Source organism: Sarcophilus harrisii, chromosome 3, assembly GCF_902635505.1.
Source record: "Sarcophilus harrisii chromosome 3, mSarHar1.11, whole genome shotgun sequence".
In the NCBI taxonomy this organism is placed as follows: domain Eukaryota; kingdom Metazoa; phylum Chordata; class Mammalia; order Dasyuromorphia; family Dasyuridae; genus Sarcophilus; species Sarcophilus harrisii.
The window spans coordinates 344776612-344784581 of NC_045428.1; the positions used below are offsets into that span (position 1 = coordinate 344776612).

Genomic DNA, 7970 nt, shown 5'->3' on the forward strand with positions numbered 1-7970 from the left:
AGAACTTCAAAATCTGCTGGAATCATTGGATTCCCTAACACATAAAAAGACTTGCAGAATTTCAAAAATTCAGGGGGATTATTGGATTCCCTGAGCAATGGACAATAGATTAGTTTTGGACTATCTTGGCTGCTGAAGAAGGTGTATGTGTGACTGTTGTTTACATACCCTCCTTCTAGGATTTCTGGTCATCTTTTCCAACACCATGTTGATTTACATTGTTTGCTATTCCGCTACTTGCATGTACAATTCATATTTGTTACACCACATTGAGCCTGCACTGACTGTGGGGAGAGTCATCCCTAAAAGCCTCTGCATTATTGCTATGTGCTTGTGTAATATCTCCCATGCTGATGGGTTTGTGCATAATAAGACCCTTCAGCCCAGAAACCTGCTAGCAACCCCCACTTCCCTTTGGTGCTTTTCATCTCCCTTCCTGAGATGTTAGGGAGGGCGTGATCATCTCCTTTTTAGTGCTTTCACCGCCTTTCCTGAGAAGTCAGGGAGGCTGTGATCACCTCCTTTTTGGTGCTTTCACCTCCTTCCCTGAGAAGTTAGGAAGGGTGTGATTACCTCCCCTTGGGGGCTCTGACCTCCCTGAGGAGTCAGGGATGGCATGACCACCTGTGTTCTAAAACAAAAGAAAGCGGGAGATGTAATGGGCTGAGGTTTGAGTTGATGCACTGAGGTCCCAAGTACATGAGGCTAAATAGTAATTGGACTATAATAATATACATGATTGGATAAAGAATGGCCCCCGCCCACTCTCTGTGCAAGTCCTGATGTGTTGTATAGGAAATGACGATTTTTCTGGGTAGAGGCAGAGAGAGAGAGACAGGAAGAGGAGCTGGGAGAGATTGGCTTCGGTTCCTAGCTGCTGGTCGTGTGGCTGCTGGTCTAGCTAGCTTCTTGACTCAGCTGCACACATTGCTATCATTGATTCCCTTCCACCTCCGATCTTTCTTCACTGAGAATAAAGACTGACGATTTTCCCCTAACCTGAATTCCTGACTCTGGCTGATTTTAAAATACACGGTCTTCACAGGGACTTAAAAGATAACTGGAAGAGAAATGGGGAAAGAAAAGGAGAACTTTGCAAGAGGGTTTGGAAAATGCATATAACTCATTAAAAGCTAGATTTGATAAAATGGAAAAAGAAAACAACTCTTAGAAAAACAGAATTTGTGAAATGGAAAAAGAAAATAACTCCTTAAAAAAAGAGAATTTGTCAAATGGGGGGAAAAAATTCCATAGTACAATACAACTCATTTAAAAATTCAATTGAACAAATACAAAAAGAAGTAAAAAAAAAAAGTAAATGAAGAAAATAATCCACTAAAATTCAGACCTGAACAAATGGAAATGAATGACTTGAGACAAGAATCAATCAAGCAAAACAAAAAAAAAATAATAATAATAATAACTGACCTGGAAAATAGATCTAAGGATTATTGGATTCCTTGAAAACCATAATGGAAAAAAAAGAGCCTATTTTTCATTTTTATTTTCAGGAAAATTTTTTCAGGAAATCATCCAAAAGAACTGCCCAGATGTCACAGAATGAGAAGATAAAACAGCAATTGAAAGAATTCACCAAACATCTCCTGAAAAAGACCCCAAAATTAAAATTCCAAGGAATATCATGGCTAAATTTTAGAACTATTATGCCAAGGAAAAAATATTATAAGCAGCCAGAAAGGAACAATTTAAGAGCCGAGGAGCCACAATAAAAAGAAGGGGTAGATTAAATAGAAGGGAAAACAGAAATAGTAGGGTAAAGGTAGAAGAAAGAGGGAGAGACTCTAAAGGGAGAGGACTGCCTGAGGCAAGTAGTGCTCATAAGTAAAATATTGGAGGAAAAAGAAAAAAGGAAAGAGAAAATTTTTAAAGTTTTAATTAATTAATTAGGTTAATAAAATGCCAAGAAAAACAGAATTAGTAGTTTTAATCATAAATGTGAATGGGGTGAACTCTCACATAAAGCATAAGTGAATAGCAAACTGCATTAAAAACCAGAATCCTACAATATGTTATTTACAAGAAACACATTTAAAGCAGAGCAATACATACAGAGTAAAGATAAAAGGCTGGAGTGGAATCTATTATGCTTTAGGTGAAGTCAAACAAACAAACAAACAAAACGAGGGTAGCCATCCTGATCTCAGATCAAGCAGAAGCAAAAATTAGTCTAATTAAAAGAGGTAAGGAAGGAAACTATAGCTTGCTAAAGGGTACCATAGATAATGAAGCTATATCAATACTAAATGTACCAGGTGGTATAGCATTTAAATTCCTAAAGAAGAAGTTAAGAGAGATGCAAGAAGAAATAGACAGCAAAACTATAATAGTGGAAGAACTCAACCTTGCTCTCTTAGAACAAGATAAATTATACCACAAAATAAATAACAAAGAAGTTAAACAGATAAATACAATACAAGAAAAGTTAGATATGATGGATCATTGGAGAAAATTGAATGGAGACAGAAAAGAGTACACTTTCTTCTTGGCAGTTCATAGAACCTATTTAAAAATTGACCATACATTAGGACATAAAGATCTCAAAATAAAATACAGAAAGACAGAAATAGTAAATACATTTTTTTCCAGATCACTAAGCAATAAAAATTAGTTTCAATAAAAGGCCAGGGGAAAATAGACCAAAAACTAATTGGAAACTAAATAATCTCATCCTAAAGAATGAGTGGGTGAAACAGCAAATCATAGACACAATTAATAATTTCATCCAAGAGAATGACAATAATGAGACAACATACCAAAAAGTTGTGGGATGCAGCCAAAGCAGTAATAAGGAGAAATTTTATATCTCTAAATGCTTACTTGCATAAAATAGAGAAAGAGAAAATCAATGAATTGGGCTTGCAACTAAAAAAGCTAGAAAAAGAACAAATTAAAACTCTCCAATCAAATACCAAACTTGAAATTCTAAAAATAAAAGGAGAGATTAATAAGACTGAAAGTTAAAAAAACAATTATTGAATTAATAAATAAAACTAAGAGTTAGTTTTATGAAAAAAAAACACTAAAATAGATAAACCTGTAGTAAATTTGATTAGAAAAAGGAAAGAGGAAAATCAAGTTGTTAGTCTTAAAAATGAAAAGGGAGAACTTTCCACCAATGAAGAGGAAATTAGAGCAATAATTAGGAGTTATTTTGCCCAACTTTATGCCAATAAATTTGATAACCTAAGTGAAAGGGAGGAATACCTACAAAAATATAGATTGCCCAGATTAACAGAAGAGGAAATAAATTACTTAAATAATCACATTTTAGAAAAAGAAATAGAAGAAGCTATTAATCAACTCCCTAAGAAAAAAATCCCCAGGACCAGATGGATTTATATGTGAATTCTACCAAATATTTAAAGAACAATTAACTCCAATACTATATAAACTATTTGAAAAAAATAGGGAATGAAGGAGTCCTATCAACTTCCTTTTATGACACACAAATGGTACTGATACCTAACCAGGTAGGATGAAAACAGGGGAAGAAAAATTATTGACCAATCTTCCTAATTAATATTAATGCAAAACTGCTAGGAAAATTGGAAACTAATATGGCAGAAACTAGGCATTGATCCACACATAATACCATATATCAAGATAAAGTTGAAATAGGTCAAACATACAGAATGATATTATAAACAAATAAGAACATAGGATAGTTTACCTATCTAAGATCTGTGGAAGAGGAAAGAACTTGTGACTAAAGAAGAACTAGAGATCATTATTGATCACAAAATAGATACTTTTGATTATATTAAAAAGTTATTATACAAACAAAAATAATGCAGACAAGATTAGAAGTGAAACAATAAACTGGGAAAATATTTTTACATTACAAGGTTCTGATAAAGGCCTAATTTCTAAAATATATAGAAAATTAACTCAACTTTATCAGAATTCAAGCCATTCTCCAACTGATAAATGCTCAAAGGGTATGAACAATTTTCAGATGAAGAAATTGAAAGTATTTGTAGTCATATAGAAACGTGATCCAAATCACTATTGATCAGAGAAATGCAAATTAAGACAATTCTGAGATACCACTACACACCTCTCAGATTGGCTAAGACAGGAAAAGATAATCAAGAATATTGGAGGGGATGTGGGAAAACCGGGACACTAATACATTGTTGGCAGAACTGTGAACAAATCCAACCATTCTGGAGAGCAATTTGGAACTATGCTCAATAAGTTATGAAACTGTGCATCCCCTCTAAAAATTTTAATAGTATTTTATTTTTCCAAATATATACAAAGATAGTTTTCAAAAATCACTTTTGCAAACCTTTGTGTTCCAAATTTTTCTTCCTTTCTCCTTTCCCCGTCCCCAAGACAAGTAATCCAATATAGGCTTCTAAAGTAATAGAATAATGCAATTCTTCTATATGTATTTCCACATCTGTCAGGTTACATCAAAAAGAACTTATATCAAACAGAAAAAAACACAAGAAAGAAAAAAAAAACAACCAAACAACAATAAAAAAGGATGAAAATACTATGTTTTGATCCACATTCCATCTCCATAGTTCTCTCTCTAGACACAGATGACACTTTCTTTCACAAATCTGTTGAAAATGCCTTCAACCACCTCATTTTTGAAAAGAGGAAGTCTATCATAGTTAATTATCACATAATATCTGTATATTTGTATATACGAAATTGTATACAATGATCTCATGGTTCTACTCACTTCACTTAGCATCAGTTCATGTAAGTCTCTCTAGGTTTTTTTCTGTAATCAGCTTGCAGAAATTGTTAAATGCAGTGGAGTTTCTAATGGTCAGGCCCCAGCCACGAGGAGAAAGGTCCCTGACTTGGGGTGAAGTTAGAGAATGTCTCTGCCCACAGCTGCTACTCCCTGGACAGGGGTGAGCGGTCTCTCCTTCAGGTCTTGTTCTCCCTCCCAGCAAGATTTGGGGGCTTAGATGAGCTGCCCCGCCCTCAAGTTCCTGAGCGGAGTCGCCAGAGGAGCCCTCGCCATTCGGGACGCACTGCGCTGGGTAAGATGGCATCTCTTTCTCCCCCACCCTCGCTCTGGCCTTTCCTCCCCCTCTTCCATGGAGTGGGGAGTGTAGAACTCGAGACCTCTTTCAGACCTCTCCATGTGGCTTGGCAACCTGCCATTTAAATGCTCCTATCCTGTCCCCTTCTTGGGGTTACTGTACAGTGGGGAGACTGGGGACTCGATCTTAATCTTCTCAAATCTCTGGAAAGGTTTTCACCAGCTTTTAAAATAGAATTTTGCTGGCAATCTGGACAAGTGAGCTGTGCCCCTCCCAGACCTTTAAGACCTGGCTCTTAAAGCCGCAGCTTCCAGCCCTCAGGAAGCGTGCTCGTCCCATACATTTTAAACGGGACTCGGTTTCCCTGATTTGGTAATCCTGTGTTAAAGCAATGCCCCCTCCCTGCCCCTTTTAACTGTAGAAGCCTCAGAATTATGCTTTTGCATGGAGGCTGTCTACAAAGACGGGATTTTAAACTGCTCTCGGCTTTTTAACACTTGTGCCCCCAGACAAAAGCGGTGAGCCAAAACACACCCAGCACACTTGCCTCTTTTAAAGCTGAAACTCAACCTAAGGAAACCTAGGACCCACCTACCTCCGGAGCCCAAACCTCATGTTTCTTCCACTCTGCTGCCAACAGCTGTTTGTTGGTTTCCCTTTACCTCCAACCTGAGACTCTCAGCTCTTTTCTTAGGGCAACTTCTGCCTCCTCAAAAACACTCGGAGCAGAAGCGCCTTTTAATACAAATCTCTCCCAGACATAGGTCTGTAGGTGTCCCGGAAACTGAGGAGACCCCAGTCTCTGTCCTGAGTTCGAGCAGAAGGAACACTGGAGAAACTGCGTCACACCACAGGGGCTGAATTGGTCCCCAGCGTCCTGCTCCCCGGTAGGGAATTGGGGTCTGGCCCTGTTTCCCCTTTTATCCTAGGACAATCCCAACACCTCAGGGACAGTAAGCTGGGTTGGCAGTGCTGAGATACTTTACACTCCCTCTAACCCCTTCTACCCCTCCCCCATAAGAGTGGGGAAAGTGGGGGGAAGGCTCAAGGTCTTTGCTTATTAAGGAACCAACTCTTTTTAAAGAAAGGCAGCACAGTTAAAAGATTTCTAAAAGCTTAAATTGCATTCTTCAAGGCCTCTAGCCTCCCCAGACTTCTTAGTCCACACCCTTTAATACCAACCCAGGAGAAATTAGCTTTCCTGGAAATTAGGAGTGAAAGGGCTAAACTCTAGGCTACTTAACACTTTTACTATTGACAAATAATCTTTTGCTCCCAGCATTTTCTCTTACTTCTCTTTGATAGTTAAATGGACCATCAGCGTTCTTACCAGCAGCCTACAGAAGGGACCTGATGCATTTCCTGCTGCATCTCCACCCTGGATGACACCCCGGTTTTAACCTGCTCCCGAGATCTGGGCTTCAATCTTTGGACTCTCAACTGCCCTTCAGCCTGGAGAACATGGGACAACTAACTGACTGGGAACAACTGACCGGGACAAAACACCCCTTAGATGCCCTGCTGCCATCCCCAAATCCCACACCTCACGCCTCACCTCCTGGCATGAATCCCCAAATCTCTATGACCCTTGCCAGCTCGAAGCAGTTAAGAGGAGATCCGCGCCCCTTTTCCCACATGCCTTTAGAGGTGACAGCTTGAGGGGGGGATAAAGAGGGGACCCCTGAACTTGGAAAATCCTGGAAGGAGAAAATCTTCAATTCTGTCTCAATAACTGATTTTGCCCCATGTCTTTTTCCTTAAATGAATTTAAGTTCCAACTGCTTGAGGGGGGAATGATGTGGGAAAGATTCCAATCTTTGATTCCCAATTCCCCCCCCCCCCAGTTAATGTAAATTACTCTTTGACTCACAAATCCTGGTCCCTTTGAATTCCAATAGAAGATCCGGGACCTGTCCCAGCCCCACCTGGATCTGAGCCAACTTTGGGGCTACACCCAAAAGCCCCTCGAGCTAAGTCTCCAACTTAAAAGGGCCCCGCTGGGAACCCCTCTTTGCAGAGATTCCAAACATGCCAGTCATATGAGGACCCTCTGTCCACTGGACCCTCTGTCCAGTGCCCTCCTTATCTCTACCTTCACCTATCTCCTACTTCTAAACCCAATAAAAAACCTCTTTTATCAATCTAAAAAAAAAAAAAAAAAAAGAAAAGAAAAGAAAGTCAAACTTCCAACCTTTTCTCACTCCTTTTATGAAAGGAAGAAATTGAAACCCATTATGCAATCATTTAAGACAAAATAGAAGATCGTGCTAAAAGTATGTAGTCCACGGTTTAAGTTTGGAAAGGCAAAGGATTATCTAATTTTTGCTCTGAGTCCCCCAAGGATTGCACCAATTTCATCCTAGATGTTGAGGTATTGAGTCTATTTTTAAGAATAGCCCCAGGTTGTGGACATTCCATTACTCCCATGATTTTTCATTGCCTAATGATGCACCTTTTTTTTTTTTCTTCCAACTGATAAAAAACTTTGCATCTCCAATAGCAGTTTTGAGGTTTACAGAATATTCTCACATAAAACTAATTTACTTGGTTGTTAAACCCATGGGATTAGAGGTATTATATCTGGTTATAGAATCTGAAACAACAGAGTATATAGTTCAAGGGTTTTTATTCTAGGGTTGACGAAATTATTACTGTATATTTTTTCTTTTGTATTTCTTGTATTTCTTTGGATTTTAGTTTATGTATTTGAAAGCATGATCCTGAAAAGAGATCCATTAGCTTCTTTCTCCCAAAGGAATCCATCGCATTGAAAAAGTTAAGAACTTTAAAATCTAGTCACTTCACTTGCTTCATTCTATTCTACCTTCAGAAGAATCTTAAATATTTGTAGCTGAAAGACACTTCCTCAATCACCTAGTCAACTTCTTTATTTTATAAATAAATTAAATTTGAAAAAAATCTGAGTCCTTGAGAGGTGAA

General features: G+C 38.3%; 1 long non-coding RNA gene across 1 annotated transcript; it reads left to right on the forward strand.

Annotated features, from left to right (window-relative positions):
- The first annotated feature begins 4710 nt into the window (after positions 1-4710).
- On the forward strand, positions 4711-6831 carry LOC116422075. The gene is made up of 3 exons (XR_004232663.1): positions 4711-5027; positions 5789-5917; positions 6336-6831. It is a non-coding gene; the product is annotated as an uncharacterized LOC116422075 (long non-coding RNA).
- The last annotated feature ends 1139 nt before the right edge of the window (positions 6832-7970 follow it).